Source organism: Xenopus laevis, chromosome 6S (genome assembly GCF_017654675.1).
Source record: "Xenopus laevis strain J_2021 chromosome 6S, Xenopus_laevis_v10.1, whole genome shotgun sequence".
Classification (NCBI taxonomy): Eukaryota; Metazoa; Chordata; class Amphibia; order Anura; family Pipidae; genus Xenopus; species Xenopus laevis.
Genome location: NC_054382.1, coordinates 36,276,962 through 36,295,461, shown reverse-complemented (window position 1 = coordinate 36,295,461; position 18,500 = coordinate 36,276,962). Strand labels below are relative to the sequence as shown.

The following is an 18,500-nucleotide window of genomic DNA, read 5'->3' as shown; positions in this document are numbered from 1 at the left end:
GACATTCGAAGTCAGACTCACTCACTTTGTGATCAGCTTGAGCCCCACAACAGGGATTGCCAGCCACAAAGACCTCTGTCTCCAGATGGATTAAACAGACAATTGAGCGGGCTTACATAGCGCAAGGCCAGACAACACCAGACAAAGTTAAGGCCTATTCCACCAGAGGTATGTGCATGACCTGGGCCTTCAGAAATCGGGCATCAGCAGAACAGCTGTGCAAGGCAGCCACGTTGACTTTGATCCACTGTGTCGCCAAATTTTACCATTTTGACACTTTTGCGGCACATGACACCTGTTTCGGCAGAAAGGTACTTCAAGCCGCAGTGGTATCTTCCACTTAGGGCCTCTTCCCACCTTATAATTGGGGAACAGCTGTGGTACGTCCCCATGGTTCCCTATGTCCCCCAACCAAACGTTAGAGAAAATGAGATTGTGTACTCATAGTAAAATCTCTTTCTGGTTTGAGTTACATGTGTGATATGATTCAGTAAGTAACTACTAGTTTGTTTACAAGTTAAGTATTTTGTTCAATTAAAATCTTATTTGTTCCTTCTTTGGGACAAACTAATGTACGTTGTGCCTGCTAGGGGGTATAGCCAGCGGAGGAGAAGCTCGTTTTCCTTCTTGTGTCCTGCCTCCTAGTGGTAACAGCTATACCCCATGGTTCCATGTGTCCCCCAAGTGACCAGAGAGAAAGAGATTTTACGGTTAGTACACAAAATCTCTTCTTCAGCGATCCACTCTGCAATATACCTTGTTATTGCTGATTAGTTAAATTTCTGTAACCTGGTACACTAAGACCATCATTTATTTTTGGACGTTTAAAGGAACAGTAGTATAAAAAAAAATGAAAATGTGTCAACGTAAATAAAATACTGTGGCCCTACACTGATAACAATGATGTGCTTGTTTTAGAAACACTACTATAGTTTATATAATCAAGCTGCTGGTTAGCCTTGGGGGCAGCCATTCAAAGCTGAAAAAGGAGAAAAGGCACGAGTTTACATAGCAGATAACTGATAAACTCTGTAGAATAAAATGGGATTCTACAGAACTTTTCTGTTATCTACTATGTCACCTGTACCTCTTCTCCTTTTTCAGACTGAAGGGCTGTCCCCATGGCTACACAGCAGCTTATCTGTATAAACTATAGTAGCCTTTCTGAAGCAAACACACCAGTTTTACCAGTGCAGGGCATTGCCTTACATTTTAATTAATTTTAAACACTTTTTTATTTTCTGAAGAACATTTTTTGGATTTTTTCCTTTACAAATAAATGACTGTATTGAGCAAATTCACCATAAGATAGATGCATTTAGGAAAAATCTAAATTTTTTAGAAGGCAATCCTCCCTTTAAATTTAATGGTACATTTTTTAATTTATTATAGAAATGTGTAATCTTTATTTATCATTGGAGGTCATCAAATAGAGCCAATAAAGACCTGGCGGAAGTTATATACCTAGATTTTTCCATGTAGGATTGTTTCTTTTCAATACCTAGTTGCTATAGGGCTTTAGCAGAAGAAAGGCCTTATATATATTTATTAGTAAAATCTTTTGGGTTTAAACCCAGAAATAGACTCAAAAGTTTGTAATATTGAGAAGTTTTTTTTCATATTATGAGTAGGATTTTTCACAATTCAGTAAAGTCAAACGCTGGTAAACACACTGAATATCCATACCAAGTATTCTGGAGGACATCTTGAGATATCTGATGAGGAGTTCCAATGTTATGTTGAACAGTAGGAGTGAGAGGCCAACCCTGCCTAGTCCCTCTTTTTAGGCTCATATTTCACCAGCTGTGATTATATGTGTCTTCGGAGAAAAATCCAGCAGCTGAATAAAATCTATGAAAGGGCCTATAAATCAAAAGGTTGATAGAGAGTCGTTTAGATGTTTCCTACGATCTTGAAACGCTATTTCAATGGCAATTAGAACCAAGGCAGTTTTTTTAACTTGTTTTGCAATATAGATAACCTTAATACTAGTTCTTTTGTGGGAACCATTATCACCTTAGTAAGAGAAATTAGGCTTGATGTCAAAGGTTGCTTTGAGAAACAATGGTATTAAACAAATGGGTCAAGAGAGGAGAAATTCAATGGATTAAATATTTGTTAAAGGAGTTGTTCACCTTTGAACATCTGTCCAAATATAAACAGTCTGAGTCATTAAAAGCATTTTACTAAATCATCTTTATTATTTAAAATAAACTTTAAAGGCCACTTAAGCTGCACATCAGAAGCTCTTAAGTTTTTTTCTGTTCTCCATTTAGGGATTGGATCTCTGACACCTTTGCCTACGTGATGAAAGTTCAAGGAAGAAGTTCTGGACTGAAGAGCTACTGCACATTCTTTCCTCTCCTGCATGTCTTCAACCCAACTGGCTGGCAAGATTTTACATCTATGACTTTAATTTTATCCGTATAAACATATGAAATGTACTATGTCATGAAAGGGATCATATTCCGTTAATCTAGCCATAGGGGAAAAAAAAAAAAAAAAAAAAATATATATATATATATATATATATATAGCAATAAGGAAGATAAGCACTCCAATATTACTGGTCAATAATCATTTATTCCACTGTGCATATCAACGTTTCGGTCCACGTTTGGACCTTTATCAAGGATTTTGTGCAAGTGTTTGGTATATATATATAGATATAAATGTCAGCACAAAAGAAAAATAATATATTATCAATGTGTGAAAGATAAATACACTTCTAAAAATCCCATAGGAATGACTGGAAAGTGGATACATTTTCCTGTGGTATGCTCCGATGTCCCATTAAGGGGCCTATCTATTATGCTGTGTAAATTGAGTCTTGCCAAAAAAGGTAATAAAAAGATGTGTAAAATAAACAGAAGCTTTCTCAAAGTTTTTATGCCTTCCAAATGCCACATTTGACAGCATTAGAAAAGTAGAATGCTTGATAAGTGCACCATTTTTTCCCTTTGGTGTGTGGTGAATTTGAATGCCATTTATTTATTGCAGTTTTACACAGTATCCTATATAATCCTATATAATAAAGTTGAAGTGTCTCTGCGTCCAGTCCCTGTGTCCGTGGGATTGCGCTACTGCGCATGTGCCCCACGGACCGTCTCTGGCGAATGTTTGACTACATATGTTCTAGCGCCCGTTAATTTAACGGGCTTAATGTCTAGTAGTAAATATTCCCCTTAGTGTCAGTCAATCGCTGTAGTGTCCATCTCTAATTGAAGTGAAGGGAAGATGCTCTTAGAAAGGCTCTGCATCATTGACTATAGATATTTTTTTCATTGTCCCTTTATTTGGAAGGGCTGTTTTTTCTGGATAAATGAGAAGTCTGCTGCCTGAATATGGAATAATCATCTTTCAGTCAGCAGAGTTACCAGAGAGAGAGGCTGTTAGTAATAAAGCAAGCAAGTCTTGTTTAGAAAGTTTTAGAATGCCTTTGAAACGTACATTTTCTCTTCTGGACCTGTTCTCCCAATACTTAGCTTTTATTTTATTTTTTTTCCAGATACAACAATTTATTTTTTGTGGAGTAAGAGTTATCTTCTATGAAAGAAATTCTGTCTTCCGTCTCTGAAATACAGTCATTTTGAGAGGTACGTTGTTCTGTTGACTTATTCAGTCTGTAACCTATCTGTTGCTTTCTATACAGCTTAGCTTCTAGCTTGTGAGTGTTAAAGGGTTTTTACCTTACAGAGTATATCATGATTACTAGCGAAGAGCTTAGCATCTGCTTATCAGTGTGAAAGGGTTTTTACCTTAAACGGTATATAATCATTAAAAAAATCCTTAATTCCGGTCTTCAGTGTGTTTAAAATATTTTATTTGGTTTTCATAATACACCCTAAAAATCAATATGATAACAAGTAGTATGCAGAAAAAGAAGATTAATGCCGGACTTCAGACGTGCCATCCTGATTTCTTTCCATGGCTTCTGGGTTCCTTTTCTTTTTTTTTTTAAGGTCGGTTTTTATTTTCCTTTACCCCAGATATAATAATAATACACATTTATGCATTTGTCTTGTCAGTTATGTTGTCAGAAAGTGTTTTTTCAGCATTAGAACTAGATTGTTAGATACATGTCTAATTCCTCTTCTTATCTTTTTAGCGCTGTCACATTTTACACAGTGCATTACACAGATAAGTCATTCACATCTGTCCCTGTCAAACGGATGCTTACAATCTAAGGATCCTATCACAGGGTTAGAAGTAATGAAGTGGAATCAAGCACATAATGCTAAGGTCTTTCCCCTGTGGCATTTTGGCTTGGCTCCCTGATTGGTTAAGCTTCGCTTATACCTCCAATACAGTCGCTAGCCTCACCTTCATGCCGTAAGCTTAAAAGGCACTACTGTCTGTCCTCCATAAAGTGGTTAGCCTTCTTTCCCACATTACAGTCGAGCGTGCACTATCAGACGGGACAGTAGCGAAGATCTTAGCATCTGGCTTATCAGTGTGAAAGTATTTTTACGTTAAACGGTAGATAATCATTAAAAAAAAATCCTTAATTCCGGTCTTCAGACGTCCCGTCCTGATTTTTTTCCATGTATTCTGGAGTCCTTTTCTTTTTTTTTCTTTTTTTTTAAGGTCGGTTTTTATTTTCCTTTACGCCAGATATAATAATAATACACATTTATGCATTTATCAGGTCAGTTCTGTTCTGTTGTAAGTGTTTATTCAGCGTTAGAACTAGATATTTGGATACGTCTAATTCGTCTTCTTATCTTTTTAGCGCTGTCACATTTTACACAGTGCATTACACAGATAAGTCATTCACATCTGTCCCTGTCAAACGGATGCTTACAATCTAAGGATCCTATCACAGGGTTAGAAGTAATGAAGTGGAATCAAGCACATAATGCTAAGGTCTTTCCCCTGTGGCATTTTGGCTTGGCTCCCTGATTGGTTAAGCTTCGCTTATACCTCCAATACAGTCGCTAGCCTCACCTTCATGCCGTAAGCTTAAAAGGCACTACTGTCTGTCCTCCATAAAGTGGTTAGCCTTCTTTCCCACATTACAGTCGAGCGTGCACTATCAGACGGGACAGTAGCGAAGATCTTAGCATCTGGCTTATCAGTGTGAAAGTATTTTTACGTTAAATGGTAGATAATCATTAAAAAAAAAATCCTTAATTCCGGTCTTCAGACGTCCCATCCTGATTTTTTTCCATGTATTCTGGAGTCCTTTTCTTCTTCTTCTTTTTTTTTTTTTAAGGTTGGTTTTTATTTTCCTTAACGCCAGACATAATAATAATAATACACATTTATGTATTTATCAGGTCAGTTCTGTTGTAAGTGTTTATTCAGCGTTAGAACTAGATATTTGGATACATGTCTAATTCCTCTTCTTATCTTTTTAGCGCTGTCACATTTTACACAGTGCATTACACAGATAAGTCATTCACATCTGTCCCTGTCAAACGGATGCTTACAATCTAAGGATCCTATCACAGGGTTAGAAGTAATGAAGTGGAATCAAGCACATAATGCTAAGTTCTTTCCCCTGTGGCATTTTGGCTTGGCTCCCTGATTGGTTAAGCTTCGCTTATACCTCCAATACAGTCGCTAGCCTCACCTTCATGCCGTAAGCTTAAAAGGCACTACTGTCTGTCCTCCATAAAGTGGTTAGCCTTCTTTCCCACATTACAGTCGAGCGTGCACTATCAGACGGGACAGTAGCGAAGATCTTAGCATCTGGCTTATCAGTGTGAAAGTATTTTTACGTTAAACGGTAGATAATCATTAAAAAAAAAAATCCTTAATTCCGGTCTTCAGACGTCCCATCCTGATTTTTTTCCATGTATTCTGGAGTCCTTTTCTCCTTCTTCTTTTTTTTTTTTTTTTTAAGGTCGGTTTTTATTTTCCTTAACGCCAGACATAATAATACACATTTATCAGGTCAGTTCTGTTGTAAGTGTTTATTCAGCGTTAGAACTAGATATTTGGATACATGTCTAATTCCTCTTCTTATCTTTTTAGCGCTGTCACATTTTACACAGTGCATTACACAGATAAGTCATTCACATCTGTCCCTGTCAAACGGATGCTTACAATCTAAGGATCCTATCACAGGGTTAGAAGTAATGAAGTGGAATCAAGCACATAATGCTAAGTTCTTTCCCCTGTGGCATTTTGGCTTGGCTCCCTGATTGGTTAAGCTTCGCTTAGACATCCAATACAGTCGCTAGCCTCACCTTCATGCCGTAAGCTTAAAAGGCACTACTGTCTGTCCTCCATAAAGTGGTTAGCCTTCTTTCCCACATTACAGTCGAGCGTGCACTTTCAGACGGGACAGTAGCGAAGATCTTAGCATCTGGCTTATCAGTGTGAAAGTATTTTTACGTTAAACGGTAGATAATCATTAAAAAAAAATCCTTAATTCCGGTCTTCAGACGTCCCGTCCTGATTTTTTTCCATGTATTCTGGAGTCCTTTTCTTTTTTTTTCTTTTTTTTTAAGGTCGGTTTTTATTTTCCTTTACGCCAGATATAATAATAATACACATTTATGCATTTATCAGGTCAGTTCTGTTCTGTTGTAAGTGTTTATTCAGCGTTAGAAGTAGATATTTGGATACATGTCTAATTCCTCTTCTTATCTTTTTAGCGCTGTCACATTTTACACAGTGCATTACACAGATAAGTCATTCACATCTGTCCCTGTCAAACGGATGCTTACAATCTAAGGATCCTATCACAGGGTTAGAAGTAATGAAGTGGAATCAAGCACATAATGCTAAGTTCTTTCCCCTGTGGCATTTTGGCTTGGCTCCCTGATTGGTTAAGCTTCGCTTAGACATCCAATACAGTCGCTAGCCTCACCTTCATGCCGTAAGCTTAAAAGGCACTACTGTCTGTCCTCCATAAAGTGGTTAGCCTTCTTTCCCACATTACAGTCGAGCGTGCACTATCAGACGGGACAGTAGCGAAGATCTTAGCATCTGGCTTATCAGTGTGAAAGTATTTTTATGTTAAACGGTAGATAATCATTAAAAAAAATCCTTAATTCCGGTCTTCAGACGTCCCGTCCTGATTTTTTTCCATGTATTCTGGAGTCCTTTTCTTCTTCTTTTTTTTTTTTTTTTTTTTTAAGGTCGGTTTTTATTTTCCTTAACGCCAGACATAATAATAATAATAATACACATTTATCAGGTCAGTTCTGTTGTAAGTGTTTATTCAGCGTTAGAACTAGATATTTGGATACATGTCTAATTCCTCTTCTTATCTTTTTAGCGCTGTCACATTTTACACAGTGCATTACACAGATAAGTCATTCACATCTGTCCCTGTCAAACGGATGCTTACAATCTAAGGATCCTATCACAGGGTTAGAAGTAATGAAGTGGAATCAAGCACATAATGCTAAGTTCTTTCCCCTGTGGCATTTTGGCTTGGCTCCCTGATTGGTTAAGCTTCGCTTAGACATCCAATACAGTCGCTAGCCTCACCTTCATGCCGTAAGCTTAAAAGGCACTACTGTCTGTCCTCCATAAAGTGGTTAGCCTTCTTTCCCACATTACAGTCGAGCGTGCACTATCAGACGGGACAGTAGCGAAGATCTTAGCATCTGGCTTATCAGTGTGAAAGTATTTTTACGGTAAACGGTAAATAATCATTAAAAAAAATCCTTAATTCCGGTCTTCAGACGTCCCGTCCTGATTTTTTTCCATGTATTCTGGAGTCCTTTTCTTCTTTCTTTTTTTTTTTTTTTTTTAAGGTCGGTTTTTATTTTCCTTAATGCCAGACATAATAATAATAATACACATTTATCAGGTCAGTTCTGTTGTAAGTGTTTATTCAGCGTTAGAACTAGATATTTGGATACATGTCTAATTCCTCTTCTTATCTTTTTAGCGCTGTCACATTTTACACAGTGCATTACACAGATAAGTCATTCACATCTGTCCCTGTCAAACGGATGCTTACAATCTAAGGATCCTATCACAGGGCTAGAAGTAATGAAGTGGAATCAAGCACATAATGCTAAGTTCTTTCCCCTGTGGCATTTTGGCTTGGCTCCCTGATTGGTTAAGCTTCGCTTATACCTCCAATACAGTCGCTAGCCTCACCTTCATGCCGTAAGCTTAAAAGGCACTACTGTCTGTCCTCCATAAAGTGGTTAGCCTTCTTTCCCACATTACAGTCGAGCGTGCACTATCAGACGGGACAGTAGCGAAGATCTTAGCATCTGGCTTATCAGTGTGAAAGTATTTTTACGTTAAACGGTAGATAATCATTAAAAAAAAAATCCTTAATTCCGTTCTTCAGACGTCCCATCCTGATTTTTTTCCATGTATTCTGGAGTCCTTTTCTCCTTCTTCTTTTTTTTTTTTTTTTTTTAAGGTCGGTTTTTATTTTCCTTAACGCCAGACATAATAATAATAATACACATTTATCAGGTCAGTTCTGTTGTAAGTGTTTATTCAGCGTTAGAACTAGATATTTGGATACATGTCTAATTCCTCTTCTTATCTTTTTAGCGCTGTCACATTTTACACAGTGCATTACACAGATAAGTCATTCACATCTGTCCCTGTCAAACGGATGCTTACAATCTAAGGATCCTATCACAGGGTTAGAAGTAATGAAGTAGAATCAAGCACATAATGCTAAGGTCTTTCCCCTGTGGCATTTTGGCTTGGCTCCCTGATTGGTTAAGCTTCGCTTAGACATCCAATACAGTCGCTAGCCTCACCTTCATGCCGTAAGCTTAAAAGGCACTACTGTCTGTCCTCCATAAAGTGGTTAGCCTTCTTTCCCACATTACAGTCGAGCGTGCACTATCAGACGGGACAGTAGCGAAGATCTTAGCATCTGGCTTATCAGTGTGAAAGTATTTTTATGTTAAACGGTAGATAATCATTAAAAAAAATCCTTAATTCCGGTCTTCAGACGTCCCATCCTGATTTTTTTCCATGTATTCTGGAGTCCTTTTCTCCTTCTTCTTTTTTTTTTTTTTTTTAAGGTCGGTTTTTATTTTCCTTAACGCCAGACATAATAATACACATTTATCAGGTCAGTTCTGTTGTAAGTGTTTATTCAGCGTTAGAACTAGATATTTGGATACATGTCTAATTCCTCTTCTTATCTTTTTAGCGCTGTCACATTTTACACAGTGCATTACACAGATAAGTCATTCACATCTGTCCCTGTCAAACGGATGCTTACAATCTAAGGATCCTATCACAGGGTTAGAAGTAATGAAGTGGAATCAAGCACATAATGCTAAGTTCTTTCCCCTGTGGCATTTTGGCTTGGCTCCCTGATTGGTTAAGCTTCGCTTAGACATCCAATACAGTCGCTAGCCTCACCTTCATGCCGTAAGCTTAAAAGGCACTACTGTCTGTCCTCCATAAAGTGGTTAGCCTTCTTTCCCACATTACAGTCGAGCGTGCACTATCAGACGGGACAGTAGCGAAGATCTTAGCATCTGGCTTATCAGTGTGAAAGTATTTTTACGTTAAACGGTAGATAATCATTAAAAAAAAATCCTTAATTCCGGTCTTCAGACGTCCCGTCCTGATTTTTTTCCATGTATTCTGGAGTCCTTTTCTTCTTTCTTTTTTTTTTTTTTTTTTTTAAGGTCGGTTTTTATTTTCCTTAATGCCAGACATAATAATAATAATACACATTTATCAGGTCAGTTCTGTTGTAAGTGTTTATTCAGCGTTAGAACTAGATATTTGGATACATGTCTAATTCCTCTTCTTATCTTTTTAGCGCTGTCACATTTTACACAGTGCATTACACAGATAAGTCATTCACATCTGTCCCTGTCAAACGGATGCTTACAATCTAAGGATCCTATCACAGGGCTAGAAGTAATGAAGTGGAATCAAGCACATAATGCTAAGTTCTTTCCCCTGTGGCATTTTGGCTTGGCTCCCTGATTGGTTAAGCTTCGCTTATACCTCCAATACAGTCGCTAGCCTCACCTTCATGCCGTAAGCTTAAAAGGCACTACTGTCTGTCCTCCATAAAGTGGTTAGCCTTCTTTCCCACATTACAGTCGAGCGTGCACTATCAGACGGGACAGTAGCGAAGATCTTAGCATCTGGCTTATCAGTGTGAAAGTATTTTTACGTTAAACGGTAGATAATCATTAAAAAAAAAATCCTTAATTCCGTTCTTCAGACGTCCCATCCTGATTTTTTTCCATGTATTCTGGAGTCCTTTTCTCCTTCTTCTTTTTTTTTTTTTTTTTAAGGTCGGTTTTTATTTTCCTTAACGCCAGACATAATAATAATAATACACATTTATCAGGTCAGTTCTGTTGTAAGTGTTTATTCAGCGTTAGAACTAGATATTTGGATACATGTCTAATTCCTCTTCTTATCTTTTTAGCGCTGTCACATTTTACACAGTGCATTACACAGATAAGTCATTCACATCTGTCCCTGTCAAACGGATGCTTACAATCTAAGGATCCTATCACAGGGTTAGAAGTAATGAAGTAGAATCAAGCACATAATGCTAAGGTCTTTCCCCTGTGGCATTTTGGCTTGGCTCCCTGATTGGTTAAGCTTCGCTTAGACATCCAATACAGTCGCTAGCCTCACCTTCATGCCGTAAGCTTAAAAGGCACTACTGTCTGTCCTCCATAAAGTGGTTAGCCTTCTTTCCCACATTACAGTCGAGCGTGCACTATCAGACGGGACAGTAGCGAAGATCTTAGCATCTGGCTTATCAGTGTGAAAGTATTTTTATGTTAAACGGTAGATAATCATTAAAAAAAATCCTTAATTCCGGTCTTCAGACGTCCCATCCTGATTTTTTTCCATGTATTCTGGAGTCCTTTTCTCCTTCTTCTTTTTTTTTTTTTTTTTAAGGTCGGTTTTTATTTTCCTTAACGCCAGACATAATAATACACATTTATCAGGTCAGTTCTGTTGTAAGTGTTTATTCAGCGTTAGAACTAGATATTTGGATACATGTCTAATTCCTCTTCTTATCTTTTTAGCGCTGTCACATTTTACACAGTGCATTACACAGATAAGTCATTCACATCTGTCCCTGTCAAACGGATGCTTACAATCTAAGGATCCTATCACAGGGTTAGAAGTAATGAAGTGGAATCAAGCACATAATGCTAAGTTCTTTCCCCTGTGGCATTTTGGCTTGGCTCCCTGATTGGTTAAGCTTCGCTTAGACATCCAATACAGTCGCTAGCCTCACCTTCATGCCGTAAGCTTAAAAGGCACTACTGTCTGTCCTCCATAAAGTGGTTAGCCTTCTTTCCCACATTACAGTCGAGCGTGCACTATCAGACGGGACAGTAGCGAAGATCTTAGCATCTGGCTTATCAGTGTGAAAGTATTTTTACGTTAAACGGTAGATAATCATTAAAAAAAAATCCTTAATTCCGGTCTTCAGACGTCCCGTCCTGATTTTTTTCCATGTATTCTGGAGTCCTTTTCTTTTTTTTTCTTTTTTTTTAAGGTCGGTTTTTATTTTCCTTTACGCCAGATATAATAATAATACACATTTATGCATTTATCAGGTCAGTTCTGTTCTGTTGTAAGTGTTTATTCAGCGTTAGAAGTAGATATTTGGATACATGTCTAATTCCTCTTCTTATCTTTTTAGCGCTGTCACATTTTACACAGTGCATTACACAGATAAGTCATTCACATCTGTCCCTGTCAAACGGATGCTTACAATCTAAGGATCCTATCACAGGGTTAGAAGTAATGAAGTGGAATCAAGCACATAATGCTAAGTTCTTTCCCCTGTGGCATTTTGGCTTGGCTCCCTGATTGGTTAAGCTTCGCTTAGACATCCAATACAGTCGCTAGCCTCACCTTCATGCCATAAGCTTAAAAGGCACTACTGTCTGTCCTCCATAAAGTGGTTAGCCTTCTTTCCCACATTACAGTCGAGCGTGCACTATCAGACGGGACAGTAGCGAAGATCTTAGCATCTGGCTTATCAGTGTGAAAGTATTTTTACGTTAAACGGTAGATAATCATTAAAAAAAAAATCCTTAATTCCGGTCTTCAGACGTCCCATCCTGATTTTTTTCCATGTATTCTGGAGTCCTTTTCTCCTTCTTTTTTTTTTTTTTTTTTAAGGTCGGTTTTTATTTTCCTTAACGCCAGACATAATAATACACATTTATCAGGTCAGTTCTGTTGTAAGTGTTTATTCAGCGTTAGAACTAGATATTTGGATACATGTCTAATTCCTCTTCTTATCTTTTTAGCGCTGTCACATTTTACACAGTGCATTACACAGATAAGTCATTCACATCTGTCCCTGTCAAACGGATGCTTACAATCTAAGGATCCTATCACAGGGTTAGAAGTAATGAAGTGGAATCAAGCACATAATGCTAAGTTCTTTCCCCTGTGGCATTTTGGCTTGGCTCCCTGATTGGTTAAGCTTCGCTTAGACATCCAATACAGTCGCTAGCCTCACCTTCATGCCGTAAGCTTAAAAGGCACTACTGTCTGTCCTCCATAAAGTGGTTAGCCTTCTTTCCCACATTACAGTCGAGCGTGCACTATCAGACGGGACAGTAGCGAAGATCTTAGCATCTGGCTTATCAGTGTGAAAGTATTTTTACGTTAAACGGTAGATAATCATTAAAAAAAATCCTTAATTCCGGTCTTCAGACGTCCCGTCCTGATTTTTTTCCATGTATTCTGGAGTCCTTTTCTTTTTTTTTTCTTTTTTTTTAAGGTCGGTTTTTATTTTCCTTTACGCCAGATATAATAATAATAATACACATTTATCAGGTCAGTTCTGTTGTAAGTGTTTATTCAGCGTTAGAACTAGATATTTGGATACATGTCTAATTCCTCTTCTTATCTTTTTAGCGCTGTCACATTTTACACAGTGCATTACACAGATAAGTCATTCACATCTGTCCCTGTCAAACGGATGCTTACAATCTAAGGATCCTATCACAGGGTTAGAAGTAATGAAGTGGAATCAAGCACATAATGCTAAGTTCTTTCCCCTGTGGCATTTTGGCTTGGCTCCCTGATTGGTTAAGCTTCGCTTAGACATCCAATACAGTCGCTAGCCTCACCTTCATGCCGTAAGCTTAAAAGGCACTACTGTCTGTCCTCCATAAAGTGGTTAGCCTTCTTTCCCACATTACAGTCGAGCGTGCACTATCAGACGGGACAGTAGCGAAGATCTTAGCATCTGGCTTATCAGTGTGAAAGTATTTTTACGTTAAACGGTAGATAATCATTAAAAAAAATCCTTAATTCCGGTCTTCAGACGTCCCGTCCTGATTTTTTTCCATGTATTCTGGAGTCCTTTTCTTCTTCTTTTTTTTTTTTTTTTTTTTAAGGTCGGTTTTTATTTTCCTTAACGCCAGACATAATAATAATAATACACATTTATCAGGTCAGTTCTGTTGTAAGTGTTTATTCAGCGTTAGAACTAGATATTTGGATACATGTCTAATTCCTCTTCTTATCTTTTTAGCGCTGTCACATTTTACACAGTGCATTACACAGATAAGTCATTCACATCTGTCCCTGTCAAACGGATGCTTACAATCTAAGGATCCTATCACAGGGTTAGAAGTAATGAAGTGGAATCAAGCACATAATGCTAAGTTCTTTCCCCTGTGGCATTTTGGCTTGGCTCCCTGATTGGTTAAGCTTCGCTTAGACATCCAATACAGTCGCTAGCCTCACCTTCATGCCGTAAGCTTAAAAGGCACTACTGTCTGTCCTCCATAAAGTGGTTAGCCTTCTTTCCCACATTACAGTCGAGCGTGCACTATCAGACGGGACAGTAGCGAAGATCTTAGCATCTGGCTTATCAGTGTGAAAGTATTTTTACGTTAAACGGTAGATAATCATTAAAAAAAAATCCTTAATTCCGGTCTTCAGACGTCCCATCCTGATTTTTTCCATGTATTCTGGAGTCCTTTTCCTTCTTCTTTTTTTTTTTTTTTTTTTAAGGTCGGTTTTTATTTTCCTTAACGCCAGACATAATAATAATAATACACATTTATCAGGTCAGTTCTGTTGTAAGTGTTTATTCAGCGTTAGAACTAGATATTTGGATACATGTCTAATTCCTCTTCTTATCTTTTTAGCGCTGTCACATTTTACACAGTGCATTACACAGATAAGTCATTCACATCTGTCCCTGTCAAACGGATGCTTACAATCTAAGGATCCTATCACAGGGTTAGAAGTAATGAAGTGGAATCAAGCACATAATGCTAAGGTCTTTCCCCTGTGGCATTTTGGCTTGGCTCCCTGATTGGTTAAGCTTCGCTTATACATCCAATACAGTCGCTAGCCTCACCTTCATGCCGTAAGCTTAAAAGGCACTACTGTCTGTCCTCCATAAAGTGGTTAGCCTTCTTTCCCACATTACAGTCGAGCGTGCACTATCAGACGGGACAGTAGCGAAGATCTTAGCATCTGGCTTATCAGTGTGAAAGTATTTTTACGTTAAACGGTAGATAATCATTAAAAAAAATCCTTAATTCCGGTCTTCAGACGTCCCATCCTGATTTTTTTCCATGTATTCTGGAGTCCTTTTCTCCTTCTTCTTTTTTTTTTTTTTTTTAAGGTCGGTTTTTATTTTCCTTAACGCCAGACATAATAATAATAATACACATTTATCAGGTCAGTTCTGTTGTAAGTGTTTATTCAGCGTTAGAACTAGATATTTGGATACATGTCTAATTCCTCTTCTTATCTTTTTAGCGCTGTCACATTTTACACAGTGCATTACACAGATAAGTCATTCACATCTGTCCCTGTCAAACGGATGCTTACAATCTAAGGATCCTATCACAGGGTTAGAAGTAATGAAGTGGAATCAAGCACATAATGCTAAGTTCTTTCCCCTGTGGCATTTTGGCTTGGCTCCCTGATTGGTTAAGCTTCGCTTAGACATCCAATACAGTCGCTAGCCTCACCTTCATGCCGTAAGCTTAAAAGGCACTACTGTCTGTCCTCCATAAAGTGGTTAGCCTTCTTTCCCACATTACAGTCGAGCGTGCACTATCAGACGGGACAGTAGCGAAGATCTTAGCATCTGGCTTATCAGTGTGAAAGTATTTTTACGTTAAACGGTAGATAATCATTAAAAAAAAATCCTTAATTCCGGTCTTCAGACGTCCCGTCCTGATTTTTTTCCATGTATTCTGGAGTCCTTTTCTTCTTCTTTTTTTTTTTTTTTTTTTTAAGGTCGGTTTTTATTTTCCTTAACGCCAGACATAATAATAATAATACACATTTATCAGGTCAGTTCTGTTGTAAGTGTTTATTCAGCGTTAGAACTAGATATTTGGATACATGTCTAATTCCTCTTCTTATCTTTTTAGCGCTGTCACATTTTACACAGTGCATTACACAGATAAGTCATTCACATCTGTCCCTGTCAAACGGATGCTTACAATCTAAGGATCCTATCACAGGGTTAGAAGTAATGAAGTGGAATCAAGCACATAATGCTAAGTTCTTTCCCCTGTGGCATTTTGGCTTGGCTCCCTGATTGGTTAAGCTTCGCTTATACATCCAATACAGTCGCTAGCCTCACCTTCATGCCGTAAGCTTAAAAGGCACTACTGTCTGTCCTCCATAAAGTGGTTAGCCTTCTTTCCCACATTACAGTCGAGCGTGCACTATCAGACGGGACAGTAGCGAAGATCTTAGCATCTGGCTTATCAGTGTGAAAGTATTTTTACGTTAAACGGTAGATAATCATTAAAAAAAAAATCCTTAATTCCGGTCTTCAGACGTCCCATCCTGATTTTTTTCCATGTATTCTGGAGTCCTTTTCTCCTTCTTCTTTTTTTTTTTTTTTTTTAAGGTCGGTTTTTATTTTCCTTAACGCCAGACATAATAATAATAATACACATTTATCAGGTCAGTTCTGTTGTAAGTGTTTATTCAGCGTTAGAACTAGATATTTGGATACATGTCTAATTCCTCTTCTTATCTTTTTAGCGCTGTCACATTTTACACAGTGCATTACACAGATAAGTCATTCACATCTGTCCCTGTCAAACGGATGCTTACAATCTAAGGATCCTATCACAGGGTTAGAAGTAATGAAGTAGAATCAAGCACATAATGCTAAGGTCTTTCCCCTGTGGCATTTTGGCTTGGCTCCCTGATTGGTTAAGCTTCGCTTAGACATCCAATACAGTCGCTAGCCTCACCTTCATGCCGTAAGCTTAAAAGGCACTACTGTCTGTCCTCCATAAAGTGGTTAGCCTTCTTTCCCACATTACAGTCGAGCGTGCACTATCAGACGGGACAGTAGCGAAGATCTTAGCATCTGGCTTATCAGTGTGAAAGTATTTTTACGTTAAACGGTAGATAATCATTAAAAAAAAATCCTTAATTCCGGTCTTCAGACGTCCCATCCTGATTTTTTTCCATGTATTCTGGAGTCCTTTTCTCCTTCTTCTTTTTTTTTTTTTTTTAAGGTCGGTTTTTATTTTCCTTAACGCCAGACATAATAATAATACACATTTATCAGGTCAGTTCTGTTGTAAGTGTTTATTCAGCGTTAGAACTAGATATTTGGATACATGTCTAATTCCTCTTCTTATCTTTTTAGCGCTGTCACATTTTACACAGTGCATTACACAGATAAGTCATTCACATCTGTCCCTGTCAAACGGATGCTTACAATCTAAGGATCCTATCACAGGGTTAGAAGTAATGAAGTGGAATCAAGCACATAATGCTAAGTTCTTTCCCCTGTGGCATTTTGGCTTGGCTCCCTGATTGGTTAAGCTTCGCTTAGACATCCAATACAGTCGCTAGCCTCACCTTCATGCCGTAAGCTTAAAAGGCACTACTGTCTGTCCTCCATAAAGTGGTTAGCCTTCTTTCCCACATTACAGTCGAGCGTGCACTATCAGACGGGACAGTAGCGAAGATCTTAGCATCTGGCTTATCAGTGTGAAAGTATTTTTACGTTAAACGGTAGATAATCATTAAAAAAAAATCCTTAATTCCGGTCTTCAGACGTCCCGTCCTGATTTTTTTCCATGTATTCTGGAGTCCTTTTCTTTTTTTTTTTTTTTTTTAAGGTCGGTTTTTATTTTCCTTTACGCCAGATATAATAATAATACACATTTATCAGGTCAGTTCTGTTGTAAGTGTTTATTCAGCGTTAGAACTAGATATTTGGATACATGTCTAATTCCTCTTCTTATCTTTTTAGCGCTGTCACATTTTACACAGTGCATTACACAGATAAGTCATTCACATCTGTCCCTGTCAAACGGATGCTTACAATCTAAGGATCCTATCACAGGGTTAGAAGTAATGAAGTGGAATCAAGCACATAATGCTAAGTTCTTTCCCCTGTGGCATTTTGGCTTGGCTCCCTGATTGGTTAAGCTTCGCTTAGACATCCAATACAGTCGCTAGCCTCACCTTCATGCCGTAAGCTTAAAAGGCACTACTGTCTGTCCTCCATAAAGTGGTTAGCCTTCTTTCCCACATTACAGTCGAGCGTGCACTATCAGACGGGACAGTAGCGAAGATCTTAGCATCTGGCTTATCAGTGTGAAAGTATTTTTATGTTAAACGGTAGATAATCATTAAAAAAAAATCCTTAATTCCGGTCTTCAGACGTCCCGTCCTGATTTTTTCCATGTATTCTGGAGTCCTTTCTTCTTTTTTTTTTTTTTTTTTTTAAGGTCGGTTTTTATTTTCCTTAACGCCAGACATAATAATAATAATAATACACATTTATCAGGTCAGTTCTGTTGTAAGTGTTTATTCAGCGTTAGAACTAGATATTTGGATACATGTCTAATTCCTCTTCTTATCTTTTTAGCGCTGTCACATTTTACACAGTGCATTACACAGATAAGTCATTCACATCTGTCCCTGTCAAATGGATGCTTACAATCTAAGGATCCTATCACAGGGTTAGAAGTAATGAAGTGGAATCAAGCACATAATGCTAAGGTCTTTCCCCTGTGGCATTTTGGCTTGGCTCCCTGATTGGTTAAGCTTCGCTTATACCTCCAATACAGTCGCTAGCCTCACCTTCATGCCATAAGCTTAAAAGGCACTACTGTCTGTCCTCCATAAAGTGGTTAGCCTTCTTTCCCACATTACAGTCGAGCGTGCACTATCAGACGGGACAGTAGCGAAGATCTTAGCATCTGGCTTATCAGTGTGAAAGTATTTTTACGTTAAATGGTAGATAATCATTAAAAAAAAATCCTTAATTCCGGTCTTCAGACGTCCCATCCTGATTTTTTTCCATGTATTCTGGAGTCCTTTTCTTCTTCTTCTTTTTTTTTTTTTTAAGGTCGGTTTTTATTTTCCTTAACGCCAGACATAATAATAATAATAATACACATTTATCAGGTCAGTTCTGTTGTAAGTGTTTATTCAGCGTTAGAACTAGATATTTGGATACATGTCTAATTCCTCTTCTTATCTTTTTAGCGCTGTCACATTTTACACAGTGCATTACACAGATAAGTCATTCACATCTGTCCCTGTCAAACGGATGCTTACAATCTAAGGATCCTATCACAGGG

At 38.0% G+C, this 18,500-nt stretch overlaps 1 long non-coding RNA gene across 2 annotated transcripts in view; it reads left to right on the top strand.

The window, feature by feature from the left end:
• Window positions 1–3,117: 3,117 nt before the first annotated feature.
• Window positions 3,118–18,500, top strand: part of LOC121395028 — a 66,053-nt gene continuing 50,670 nt past the window's right edge. For both annotated transcript variants that reach the window (XR_005962189.1, XR_005962188.1), the window contains exon 1: window positions 3,118–3,596. This is a non-coding gene — a long non-coding RNA (uncharacterized LOC121395028). The remainder of the gene's footprint in view (window positions 3,597–18,500) is intronic.